The sequence below is a fragment of the Panthera onca genome, chromosome B4, assembly GCF_046562875.1.
Source record: "Panthera onca isolate mPanOnc1 chromosome B4, mPanOnc1 haplotype 2, whole genome shotgun sequence".
Classification (NCBI taxonomy): domain Eukaryota; kingdom Metazoa; phylum Chordata; class Mammalia; order Carnivora; family Felidae; genus Panthera; species Panthera onca.
Window position 1 is genome coordinate 115,697,021 of NC_138345.1, and position 13,328 is coordinate 115,710,348.

At 42.7% G+C, this 13,328-nt stretch overlaps 1 protein-coding gene across 2 annotated transcripts in view; it reads right to left on the reverse strand.

Annotated features, from left to right (window-relative positions):
- Positions 1–13,328, reverse strand: part of TMCC3 (transmembrane and coiled-coil domain family 3) — a 290,652-nt gene that overhangs the window by 219,342 nt on the left and 57,982 nt on the right. The gene's annotated exons all lie outside the window — the stretch shown is intronic.

Genomic DNA, 13,328 nt, shown 5'->3' on the forward strand with positions numbered 1-13,328 from the left:
ATAGAACAGATACTGCTTGACTTGGCCAAGCCGGCTGCTGCCTTCATCATCACCGCAAAGAGACATTCTGCCTTAACACATAAACACCATGTTTCATCCCGATACCGTGCCTGCGGTTACAAAGTGATCGCTATCATTTTCTCAGCAGAAAAAGTACATTCTATTGCAATTCTCCATCACAGATATTTCAAGCCACCTAATATATGCCCCCTTAAAACACTGAACTAGCTGCCTTTGTAAAAGACTGTTGATTTTTATCCTGCATGAATTTTACAAGATAGACAACAAAGGTAAAAATACCAGGAGATTCAACAGCTCTCTCTGGTTTTATTTAAAGGAAAAATTATTCTTTTCTCTCTACAAGGACATCTTGTTTTTCCTTTCCTATCCATACCACCATTTCACGTTTTGAAAATCACATAATATACAAATAATCCCAAACCCAGCAAAACGCAAGGTTCTCATGGAAATTAACTCTTGTAGCCCAAAGGGAGGATTTCTGATACACTGTTTCATGGCACGTGCATTTATAAATTCTCTCAGGAATATCTGTCAAGCACCTGCTGTGTGCCTGGCACCAGGCAAAGTCTACACTCTACCTGCCCTTTTCCTACACAATGCCGTTGTGGGGAACACAAACACATCGGCCGAGTTGATTTTCTGCTTGCTCACTACGGTACGGTTGCACCGGCTTAAGTTTTTAAGGATTCTTGTACCTCCAGCCTCTTCAGTGTTCTCACGCAACCGGCGTCTTCTCCGGCACCCAGACCTCCCCCATGAATTCATGCCTGCACACCAGCAACTCTTGGGGCACTGTTCCAGTGCCGCGGCCCGTAGCAGTTACGGGGTGGTACCTGTTTTGTACCAGCTGGTAAGTATCTGCAACAGCGTCCCTGGTGGGCTCCACCTTATTCCAGGTTTGGCCCACAGAGCCAACGCTGCAGCCCCATTTGCCCACCTCACCCGTTTCTCCCCGTCTTCTCATGCCCCCTCCACCTTTTGGCTGTACACAGCAAACTCTGCAGATCAAAGACTCCCTCTTCGTTTCTCTCCAGAGGATCGAGGTCTCAGCTTCTCCATTCTGTGACAACTGAAGACGACCAGCTGGGGCTTGTGCCCCTCCCCACAAGGGGATGTTCAAAATGTCCACTTTGTAGGTAGCACCAAGTACGTAAGAGCATTCTCTCTTTTATTATCGTGACAAATCTGGAATCATCACAAGGACGCTGCTTAAAGCAAAAATGTGCCACAAAGAAAATGCAACTGTGGGTAACTAGACAATCCACACCAGGGTTTGAAAATTATTCCAACTAGTGACTAGCACTTCGTGCAAGCAGCATCCCCAAATGAAGGCACTGGAGGATGAGGGTACCAGGTGCAGAATCTGAGAAACTGCTCCAGCAACGCTCATGCAAAGCGCTGGCCTTCATGCTTTGATGGTAATGCACTCATTTCTCCAACTTCTAGCACACTAAACGCAAGTGCAGTTTAATGATGGCAACTGGATTGAAAGGTAATTGGAAGCTGAAAATAGACACTTTGCTTCATTATAATAATCCTCTACCAGAAATGTTTGTTGTGTAAAAAAAAAAAAAAAAAAAAAAGCACTATTCCCTAGGCACCTGTTTACAAAGGAATTGCCATTCAAGATTTTAAGGGTATAACCATTAACACTTTTTAAGTCATGAATGCTAATAAGCCTATAAAAAAAACAAACACATCTGCATTTATTTAAAAATTTTTATTTTGATCAAGGACCCAATATGACTGAATCCTATTTCAGGTACATAAAAATGTGAGAGCAATAAATTCAAACCATAAGCCTATTCTGCTCACCTGATTTCTTTCTAATGCCATTTTCTTCTCTCTTGTTTAAGTAGGCATCATGCCCAGCACAGAGCCCAGTGTGATGCTTAAACTCAGACCCTGAGATCAAGAGTCAGACACTCAACTAAGCCCCCCAGGTGTCCCAAAGCAATTTTTTTCTACTCCTCTTTTCATTCCTATTCATTCCCCAAAATCAGGCACCCTACCATGCTTCATACAACTTCTTATGAGAGGCAAGACGTGAACAGCTAATATCATCCGAAATGGGGAAAAACTGACAGCCTTCTCTCTATAGTCAGGAACAAGACAGGGATGTCCACTCTCACCACTTTTATTCACCACAGTACTGGAAGCCCTAGCCACAGCAATCAGACAACAAAAAGAAATACAAGGAGTCCCGATCAGGAAAGAAGAAGTAAAACTTTCACTATTTGCAGAAAACATGACAATATATAGAGAAAACCTGAAAGACTCCACCAAAAAACTGCCAGAACTGATAAATTCAGTAAAGTGGCAGGATACAAAATCAACATACAGAAATCTGTTGCATTTCTGTACACCAATAACGAAGCAGCAGAAAGAAAAATTAAGGATTCAATCCCCTTTACAATTGCACCAAAAATAATAAGATATCTAGGAATAAACTTAACCACAGAGGCGCAAGACCTGTACTCTGAAAACTATAAAACACTGATGAAAGAAACTGAAAAGGACACAAAGAAATGGAAAAACATCCCATGTTCATGGACTGGAAAAACAAATATTGTTAAGATGTCAATACTACTCAAAGCAATCTACAAGTTTAATGCAATCCATATAAAAATACCAACAGCATTTTCACAGAGCTACAAAAACAACCCTGAAGTTTGTATATATATTACAAAAAGACTTTTAATAGCCAAAGCAATCCTGAAAAAGAAAGCAAAGCTGGAGGCATCACAATTCTGAACTTCAAGTTATATTACAAAGCTATAATATTCAAACCAGTATACTACTGGCATAAAAACAGACACAAAGATCAATGAAACAGAAGATCCATAAATGAACCCACAACTAATGGTCAATTAATCTTTGACAAAGCAAGAAAGACTACCTACTAGGGAAAAGACAATCTCTTCAACAAATGATGTGGGAAAAACTGGACAGCAACACACAGAAGAATGAAACTGGACCACTTTCTCACACCATACACAACAATAATTCAAAATGGATTAAAGTCCTAAATGTGAGACCTGAAACCATAAAAATCCTAGAAGAGAAGACAGGCAATAACTTCTTTGACATCGGCTGTAGCAACATATTTATGGATATGTCTCCTGAGGCAGGAGAAACAAAATAAAAAATAAACTGTTGGGACTACATCAAAATAAAAAGCTTCCGCACAGCAAAGAAAACAATCAACAAAACTAAAAGGCAACCTACTAAATGGGAGAAGATATCTGCAGGTGACAGATCTAATAAAGGGTTAGTATCCAAAGTATATATAAAGAACTTATAAAACTCAACACCCAAAAAATGAATAATCCAATTAAAAATGGGCAGAAGACATGAATATATATTTTTCCAAAAGAAAAATACAGATTGCCAACATACACATAAAAAAATGCTCAAAAAAGAAAAAAAAAAGATGCTCAACATCCCTTATTATCAGGGAAATGTAAATCAAAACCACAATGACATATTACCTCACACCAATCATAATGGCTAAAATCAGTAACACAAAAAACAACAGGTGTTAGGATGTGGAGAAGGGGGACCCTCTTGCATTACTGGTGGGAATTTAAACTGGTGCAGCCATTCTGGAAAACAGTATGGGGGTTCTTCAAAAAGTTAAAAATAGAACTACCCTATGATCCAGCGATCCACACTGCTAGGTATTTATCCAAAGAATACAAAAACACTAATTCAAAGGGATATATGCACCACGATATTTATAGTAGCTTTATTTCCAATAGCCAAATTATGGAAACCGTCCAGATATCCATTGACTGATGAATGGATAAAGAAGAGGTGGTGTATGTAAATGTGTGTGTGTGTACATATATACATACATACAATGGAGTATTACTCAGCCATAAAAAGAATGAAATCTTGCCATTTGCAACACCATGGATGGAGCTAGAGTGTTATGCTAAGTGAAATAAGTCAGTCAGAGAAAGACAAATACCTTATCATTTCACTCATACGTGGAATTTAAGAAACAAATAAGGGGCACTGGGTGGCTCAGCTGGCTAAACATCCAACTTCAACTCGGGTCACAATCTCATAGTTCATGAGTTCCAGCCCCACGTTGGGCTCTGAGCTGACAGCTCTGAGCCTGCTTCAAATTCTCTAACTCTCTGCCCTTCCCCCACTCGCATGTGTGCACGCTTTCTCTCTCTCTCTGAAAAAAAATTTTTTTTTAAATGAGCAAAGAAAAAAGAAGAGATAAACCAAGAAACAGACTCTTAACTACAGAGAACTGATGATTACCAGAGGGGAGGGGTGATGGGTGAAGAGGTGATGGGGATTAAGGAGCGCACTTGCTGTGATGAGCACCAGGCGATGTATGGAACTGCTGAATCATTATATTGTACACCTGTAACTAACAGTACTCTGTATGTTAACGAATTGAACTAAAAACTTAAGAGGCACCTGGTTGGCTCAGTCGGTAGAGCGTGTGACTCTTGATCTCAGGGTTGTAAATTCAAGCCCCACACTAGGTGTAGAGATTGCCTAAAAATAAAATTTTTTTTTTTAACGTTTATTTATTTTTGAGACAGAGAGAGACAGAGCATGAACAGGGGAGGGGCAGAGAGAGAGGGAGACACAGAATCTGAAACAGGCTCCAGGCCCTGAGCGGTCAGCACAGAGCCTGACGCGGGGCTCGAACCCATGGACCGTGAGATCATGACCTGAGCCGAAGTCAGACGCCCAATCGACCGAGCCACCCAGGCGCCCCAAAAAATAAAATCTTAAAAAAGAGAGAGAAAGAAAAACTTAAAAAAAAAAGAGGCTGGGTGCACAGAGTAAGGTAAGAGACAAAATCGTCCAACATTTTTTTCTCTTATGCTACCCCTACAGTCTGCCCAGCCTGTGGAGGTACACTGGGCGGTGATGGTGATGTGATGGTCAGAAAATGACGACAGCAGCTACAATTATGTATCTACTCTGTTCCAGACATGTCAAAAATATATTCTAACTCTCTCTCTCTCTCTCTCTCTCTCTCACACACACACACACACACACACAAACACACCAATAAGGAATACTTTTAAAATCATTTTTGGGGGGACACCTGGGTGGTTCAGTCAGTTAAGTGTCTGATTCTTGATCTCGGCTCAGGTCAAAACTCTTGGTTCATGAGATTCAGCCCTGCATCAGCTCTGCATTGACAGTGCAAAGCCTGCTTGAGATTCTCTCTCCTTCCTGCTCCCATGCTCACGCACGCGTGCTCTCTCTCTCTCTCTCAAAGTAAATAAATTCAAAAAACACTTTAAAAATATAATTTTTTGATTGCAAGTAACAGAAAACATGGCTAACTGTAGCTTACAGAAATGGGGCTCTATTTTCCTTGTGTAACAAAAAATCTGGATATAAAGAATTCCAGGGATGCTTGGGAGCATGCTTAGGCCAAGGGGTTGCTGTCTCTGTGACTCTCCGGGTCCCCCCCATCACAGTCATGAAGTGGCTGCAGTGGTTTCCACATATCACATCCAAGCACGGCTACATTCAGAGCAGGAAGCAAGAAGGAGCACAGGAGGAGGTTCTCCTCCCCAACCCCCCTCTTGCCCAGGAAGAAAATCTCCCAGGAGCCCCCCTGCAGACTTCCCCTACATCTCAGACCAGAAGGCACTCACAAACTTGTCTCTAAGCCCAGGGGCATGGCCAATTTTCCTGAGTTTAAGTGACTTTTGCCTGATTTTGGTAGTGGCTTTGGGGCAAACAAGATACAGCCTGACACAGTGCTATCATCTCTAACCTATAGCTGAGCAGACCAGATCTCAGTGAGGTGAGGTGACCGTGACCTGCCAAAGGTCACAGGTGGTAAGTGGCGGAGCAGGGATTCAAAACCAGGGATCAGGCTGTTTGTTATTCCACCGAACAGCCTCTCTGACTCCAGTGGTCCCTCCCGCTGGGACCCAATCATCTCTGCTTAGGAAGCCCCCCTCTTTTTTTCTTTCATTTTTTTTTAAGATAACCACACTAAGTCTGTGAATTCAACAGAAGAACTAAGTCCAAATCGGTTGCGTCAAAAGCACCTGAGGTATGGATGTTTCTGCTCTGCAGAGAACAGTCACATCCTAATCACCTGGGTCAGGGGTTGGAACCCTTTAACCCAAAGGTCACCAGGGGAGCAGCCATCCTGTTAACGGAGCCACAGGGACTGCAGGTAACAGAGACATGGGGCAAGCGAAGCCTAACAAAGACGTCATCCTCAAGAGTGAGGAGCAAAGCCTTTTGTTAAGACTGCAGGCGTCCAGCATGCGCCTCCACCTCGGTCCCAGGCAGCACTGGGCATTACTTAGCGTTTTACTGCAGGCGCCGGGAGGCAGCAGGGGGGGCAGACAATGAAAGGTTCCCAGGGCACACACTACTGCCTGGGCAGCTTTCTTAACCCCTCGGAGCTCCGCTGCCCTTAACCATACAACGGAAATAACAGCAGAACGTAGGTCACAGCACTTCTTTGAGAATTAAAAGATACAATACACGTTAGAGGATTAACAAAACGCTCACTGGAAGAACAGCAGTACAGGAGCGGTGGAGTGATACTGGCAGGAGAAACAAACGAATGCTTGCCCCGTAACCTCCAGGGTTTTAAAGATTTCAAGGCACTATCAATTTGCCTCACTATCCTCTCAGCTCTGAGCTTAAAAGTCTGCCTACCTTCTCCCTAAACTCACTCGACTGTGAACAATCATCCCCCAAAACAACCCACAGATAAAGTGTAAAATTTGATATCACGCATCTTGTTTTATTTTTATTCTGTGTATATGATTTCTTGTGTATTTGTGTGTGTGTATAAAGTATCCCAAGGAATCAAGAGAATGTACATACATTTTATGTGCATTTTACATAAAAACAGAATAATGAAACACCCACATACCCACCCCATAATTTACAAAAATGAGTGATATCAGTATATTTGAAGCCCCTTGTGTCTTTCTAGAATTCCTGGGCCCTTCCTCCCTCCCCCACGACCCCCTCCCTGCATAGGTAAACATCAATCTGAATTCTGAGTTAATCATTCTGCTTTCTTTATAGCTTCATCACATATATATGTATTTGTTTTGTTTTGTTTTGTTTATTTTTTTTTTTTGAGAGACAGAGAGAGAGAGAGAGAGACAAGAGTGTGAGCAGTGGAGGGTAAGAGAGAGAGAGAGAGACACAGAATCTGAAGCAGGCTCCAGGCTCTGAGCTGTCAGCCCAGAGCCCGATGTGGGGCTTGAACTCATGAACCGTGAGATCACGACATGAGTCGAAGTCAGACACTCAACCGACTGAGCCACCCAGGTGCCCCACATATATATGTATTTGTAAGCAATAAATCATGTAATTTTGCTTTATTAAGCTTCACGTAAGTGAAATTACATAGAAGGTATTCTTCTGCAACTTGCTTTTTCATTGAATATTCATTTTTTTAGTTTTACGTGTTTATACACATAATTATACTTCATTCATTTTCACTGCTATTATAATATAGCAATATAATCTGTTGTAGGAATATGTCACTCTTTACTCACCCATTCTCCTGTTTTTGGATATTGCCTTGTTAACCTCAAGATAGACAGGCTCACACAGATCCTAAATATTTAGCATAACCATACAATTTACTCTCTAAACTGAGCCACGCTTGAGAGTGAAGGGGAATGCTATTAATAATTATACCAAGGGGTGCCTGGGTGGCTCAGCTGGTTAAGCATCTGACTCTGGAGTTCAGCTCAGGTCATGAGGTCACTGTGGGACTGAGCCCTGCGTTGGGCTCTGCACTGAAGGCACAGAGCCTACTTGGGATTCTCTGTCTCCCTCTCTCTCTGCCCCTCCCCCACTTGTGCTTTCTTTCTCTCTCTCAAAATAAATAAAAAATTACAAAATATATACAAAGACAGCAGGCATAAACAAGATTGCATGTCACACCATAAATACTGAATATTTTCTCAGGATTTCTTTTTTTTTTTTTTTTTTTTTAATTTTTTCAATGTTTATTCATTTTTGAGACAGTGAGAGAGCGAGAACACAAGCCACGAGCAGAGGAAGGGCAGAGAGGGAGACACAGAATCAGAAGCAGGCTCCGGGCTCTTAGCTGTCAGCACAGAGCCCGACACAGGGCTCAAACCCACAAACCATGAGATCATGACCTGAGCTGAAGTCGGACACTCAACTGACTGAGCCACCCAGGCGCCCCGATTTTCTCAGGATTTCTTAAGCATTCTCCTAAAGTGAAGACTGAGGCATTTAAGTCCAAGCCTGCTTCACTGTGGTTAGTTCACACTTCAGAAGTTGTTAGATTCTGCATTTGGTATATAACCCTGAAGGAAAGTCCTAACAATTATTCTTTCTATCCTGGGAAGAAGAAAAGCAAATTCTTTAGGAGGAGATGGGAAAAATGCACAGCTTCCCAGCCTCTGCTATCTCAGGTATTCAGTTTATCATCATGATTTGAAGAAAATTCCAACTACAATGATAACAGCAAAAATAAAATTTTACTTGTTTAATGTTTATTCATTTTTGAGAGAGAGAGAGAGAGAGAGAGAGAGCACGCAAGTGCGAGCACATGAGCGGGGGAGGGGTAGAGAGAGTGGAGGACAGAGGATCTGAAGCAGGCTCTGCCCTGACAACAGTGAGCCCAATGCGGGGCTTGAACTCATGAACCATAAGATCATGACCTGAGCCAAAGTTAGATACTCAACCAACTGAGCCACCCAGGTGCCCCAAAGACAGAATTGTAAAGGCCTTAAAATCCAAGTCCTTGTTCTGAGCCAGGACAGGAATAAGGGCCTAGTACCTACTGCCTCACTTAATCTTGACTACAACCCTGTGTGGCAGATGTGGAAAATGAAGCTCAGAGAGGTAGAGGAACCTGTCTAAGGTCACACTGCACAAAAGGGATAGATATCAAATGCCGTCTCTAAGTAGGTAACCATACAATTTATTACACACCCATTTTGTATAATAAATGACACGTTGGGGAGTGAAAAGGGGGTGTTGTTACAGCAACGGCACCAGGAAGACAGGTGTAAACCGGGACTGTCCAAGGCACACGAGGACATGCGATCACTCCAGTTCTAGCTTTCCAAGGCGCTGTTGTAACCTTCCAGGTTTAGACACAAGTGACTGGGGGGCTGGTCAGATTTTGGATCCAAATTTCTGCTGTTCACATTCCTTCTGGGTGGAGATGCACCTCCCCTGAAGGATATTTATAGTCCCTTACCCCTTCCTCTTCAGGACAGCTGCAAGACCTGGGAAGCATCCCAGTAGCATCCTTGCATCCAGCACAGCAGGTTGGAGAGGATCATAGTATGCATCCCCGAGATTCATAATTAGATTAGAGCAACACTCCTCCCCGCAAAGCATCTGAACAAGCATCGCCTGTTCAGGGCTGCCAGCAGCAGAATTAATGTCCCATTCACTGGAGCAGTCACAGCTCTGAGAGGCTGAGACCACATTCTCTGACTGGGGGATCTGCAGCCCCCTCCTTCAGCAGGTCCCTTGAGACCCCCAGCCTCACTCCTATCTGCCCACGTGTATGCTCACACTCTGTCTCCCCCTACCCTCTCTCTCACACACATACACACACACGATAGTTTTTTTTTAAAGAAACGTTTTGTCATTCATCAAGAAACACCACTGAAGATATGTTCACCTTTCTGTATGTTTCTTGTAAGATTTTATTTTTAAGTAATCTCTACACTCAACGTGGGGCTTGAACTCCCAACCCCGAGATCAAGAGTCACACATTCCACTGAATGAGCCAGACAGGTGTCCCTTTATATATGTTATACTTGAAGATAAAAGGTTTACTTTCTAAAAGTCTAAAACAAAACAAAACAAAACCCTAAAACTAAAGCCTCTTTTAGTCAAGTACTCTGTTACCTGTACCAAAATTATTTTCACTGTTAAACTGTGTGACCTTGGACCTTGGGCAAGTCCCTTAATTTCTGTGTGTCTATTTATCTGTAATATCACCTAATGTTGTAGAGTGGACACAAGAAGCACTGGATACAAATCCACGAAACATGCTTAGCGAGTGCTTGGCACACAAGTAAGCCCTGAAAAAATGTTAGCTGTCTGACTTAGTGGTATTCCACCCTGGGACTTCTATCTCTATCATCTCTGGACAGGGCAAGGGCGAGGGCATACTGAAATGGACAATTCATCTAACCCTACTGGGGGGCAAAGGAAAGGAATGGGTGAACCCCTTCTGGAGGACAATCTGGCCATATGTACCAAGACCCCAAAAATGTGCGTACCCAGTAATCACGCTCTAGGAATCTATCCTAAGGAGATGAGGCATGCAAACAAGATTCATGTCCGGCATCGCTGTTACTTATGTGCACTTGCATGTTATATATAAAAGTCAATATGTGGAAACAGTTTTTATACCAGGAAATCGTTAAAGAACTTCAAATGACATGGGAAAGTTGAACATAAAAGCAAGAGGACAGGGCACCTGTCTAACTCAGTGGGAAGAGCATGTAACTCTTGATCTCAGGGGATGTGTGTTCAAGCCCCATGTTGGAGACAGAGCTCACTAAAAACAAAATAAACTTTAAAAGCAAGAGGCCTATCCATACCCATTAAAAAACAGTAATATGCATAAAAAAGATTAGAAGAAATTAAACCAAAATTTAAGCTAATTAGGAGGATAGTGCTACAGTAATCTACATTTTTTCCTTATACTTTTCTGTATTTTTAATATTCTGTAAGTTTATATTACCATTTATAACCAGAAATATAAATGTTAAACAAAGAATTTGTGTCCTCCCAAGGCCTCTGAGGTTATGGCCAACTGCAAACGATCATATCTGACGAAGGACACTACACAATGGAAGATGCCTGAAGGAAGGTGACTGACAGTCTGGCAAAAGGCTTGAACAACAAGCCACAGAAGAATGGCAGAAGGAACGGGATGTGCATCCTGAGGAAGCTGTCATGTGGAAGAAGGATTACACTCACTCCACTAGGCTCCAGGGGGTCGAACCAAGACTATGGGCCAAAGGTGTGAGAAGGGGAGCACGAAGATTCAGCTCACGAAGCACACACACTGTGTGATCATGCTATCAACCTCAGGCTTCCTTCCTGCCCACCAGTAAGGAGCTCCGCCAGAGGTGGCCAGTGGATTCTTTTGTGAGCATGTGGGCAACAACACAACACCGTCCTGAGTCCATCCTCTACCAGCCTCCCAGACCAGTGCACTGTGTGCACAACCAACTACATGAGTCAGGATCCCTGAAATTCATACAATGAACATGAGCCTGGGCTTAAGTACCTGGCTCTCCTTTTAATCTCTCTCCCATGCCCTGTAAGCAAGTGTCCTCAGATTTTACACGTATTGGGCCATTTCTCTCCATTTTTTCTGCCTGACCATCTTAGCCCAAGCTGCCATCACCTCTCTCTTCCATGGACCACTAAAAATGGCTTCCTAACTAGTTTCTCTTCTCTTTCCACCTGTGCCTCCAGTCCATTTGCTACACAGAAGCTCGAATGGTTTTCTTAGGCTAAAGTAAAAAAATGATTCACACGACCACAAGACTCACACTGGAGACTCCAGACTTTAACAGGGCCCTTTCTCACTTCTCCCCGCACTCCAACCAAATTGGCCACCTTTTAGGTTCCTCTTTTGCACTCAACTCTTTCCACATGCCAAACTACTCCATCCCCAACTGTCTTGACCCCTCTGGAACTCAAACTTCAGGTATCATTCCCTAGTTTAAATCTCACAATGGCATCTCAATGCCCTAAGGATCCTTCACGTGGCTTATAGGATTTCTGTGAGCTAGCCACAACTAACCAGTCAGCACCTATAGCCTCCAGGCTCTCAATGAAAGAGAATGCCTCTGAGTCCTTCAAATGCACCAGCATTCCCTTGTCCCTTGGTTTTTATGCATGTTGCTTCTTATGCCTGGAAAAATCTTGTGGCTAATTCCTATCACCTTTAGAGTTCAGCCTAAATGTTACTTCCTCAGGAAGCTGTCCCTTAGCTCCAGATACTGGCTTAAGTGTCTCTGTGTGTGTGCCTACACCACCTGTAATTATTCCATCATATCATTTATTATACACCACTGTAATTTTATTTCCTGCTATTTGGTAAACTATATGCTGGCAGAGATGGCATCTGTATTGCTCAGAACTGTTGAGTTAATGACTTCATTAAATACACGACTTTCCCTCCATGAATGAGCAAGTTAAGGTAAAAAAAAAAAAAAATAGGAAAATAACAGATCTCAATAGGAAATATTCTAATAAGTGGTATTGTCTTCCTAGAATAATGAAGCAAATCTGATTTCACTCAATTACCTTGTCCTAAACAAAGGTTCATGGGTTGTCACTTTTATTTTCACTACTTGGCACAGTAATTATTTTCCACCAGCATCTGAATGCCCTGGGGCAATCTTCAGTATGCACACAAAAGAATCAATAGGTACTAAACAGACTAAAAAGATGTATAACACTGAATTCATAAAATGGCAGGATATACAAGGAAAGTAAATCAGGAAAACACTGCTAGACATAGGAGTAATAAGCAAAAAATAAATCTTCCATAGTCTGCTTCCCTAAAGCCATAAATAGCTCCTATGAATTCGATAAAATTATTCATGCGAAAGACCTTCAGAATCCCAAACCCTGGTCTGGGTCCTGGCATGGATTCAGGGTCGAAGTTACAACAAACAGGGCCACTGCCCCGTGTGCCTGTACCTGATGACCTTATGGAGCCATCATAACTAACTCTGGATTGCCTACCTCCAAACCTCTTTGTATTTGAGAAAAATACACTTCCATCTCATTTCATAGTGGACAGTTTTGTGAGAAACATTGTCCTTTCCACTTATCCCAAGTCAGTCTATTTCAATGCACTGGTCCTAGCTCTCTACTCTGGAGCAAGGCATCCCAGTTTGCCCCCCTTTACACCTCAGCCCTACAAGTGTCTAGAAACGCCGTGGGATCCACCCTCACGGAGGAAAACCTCAGTGTCCATGTAACCTTGGGCAAGTTGCCTAAGTGTTCTGTGCCTCATTCTTCACCTACAAGGTAAAGGAAGACTCCTTCCTTTTCTCTCTCTTTTCTCAGAAATATTGCTCACAGGTGGGGCGCCTAGGTGGCTCAGTCAATTAAGCATCTGACTCTTAATCTCAGCTCAGGTCTTGATCTCAGGGTCATGAGTTCAAGCCCCACACTGGGCATGAAGCCTACTTAAAAAACATATACATATATACGTGTGTGTGTATGTGTACAGAGAGAAGAGCAAAAGTTCTTGAGTCAGATGGAGGTTCAAATCACTGCATGGCTATGTGATCTTGGGC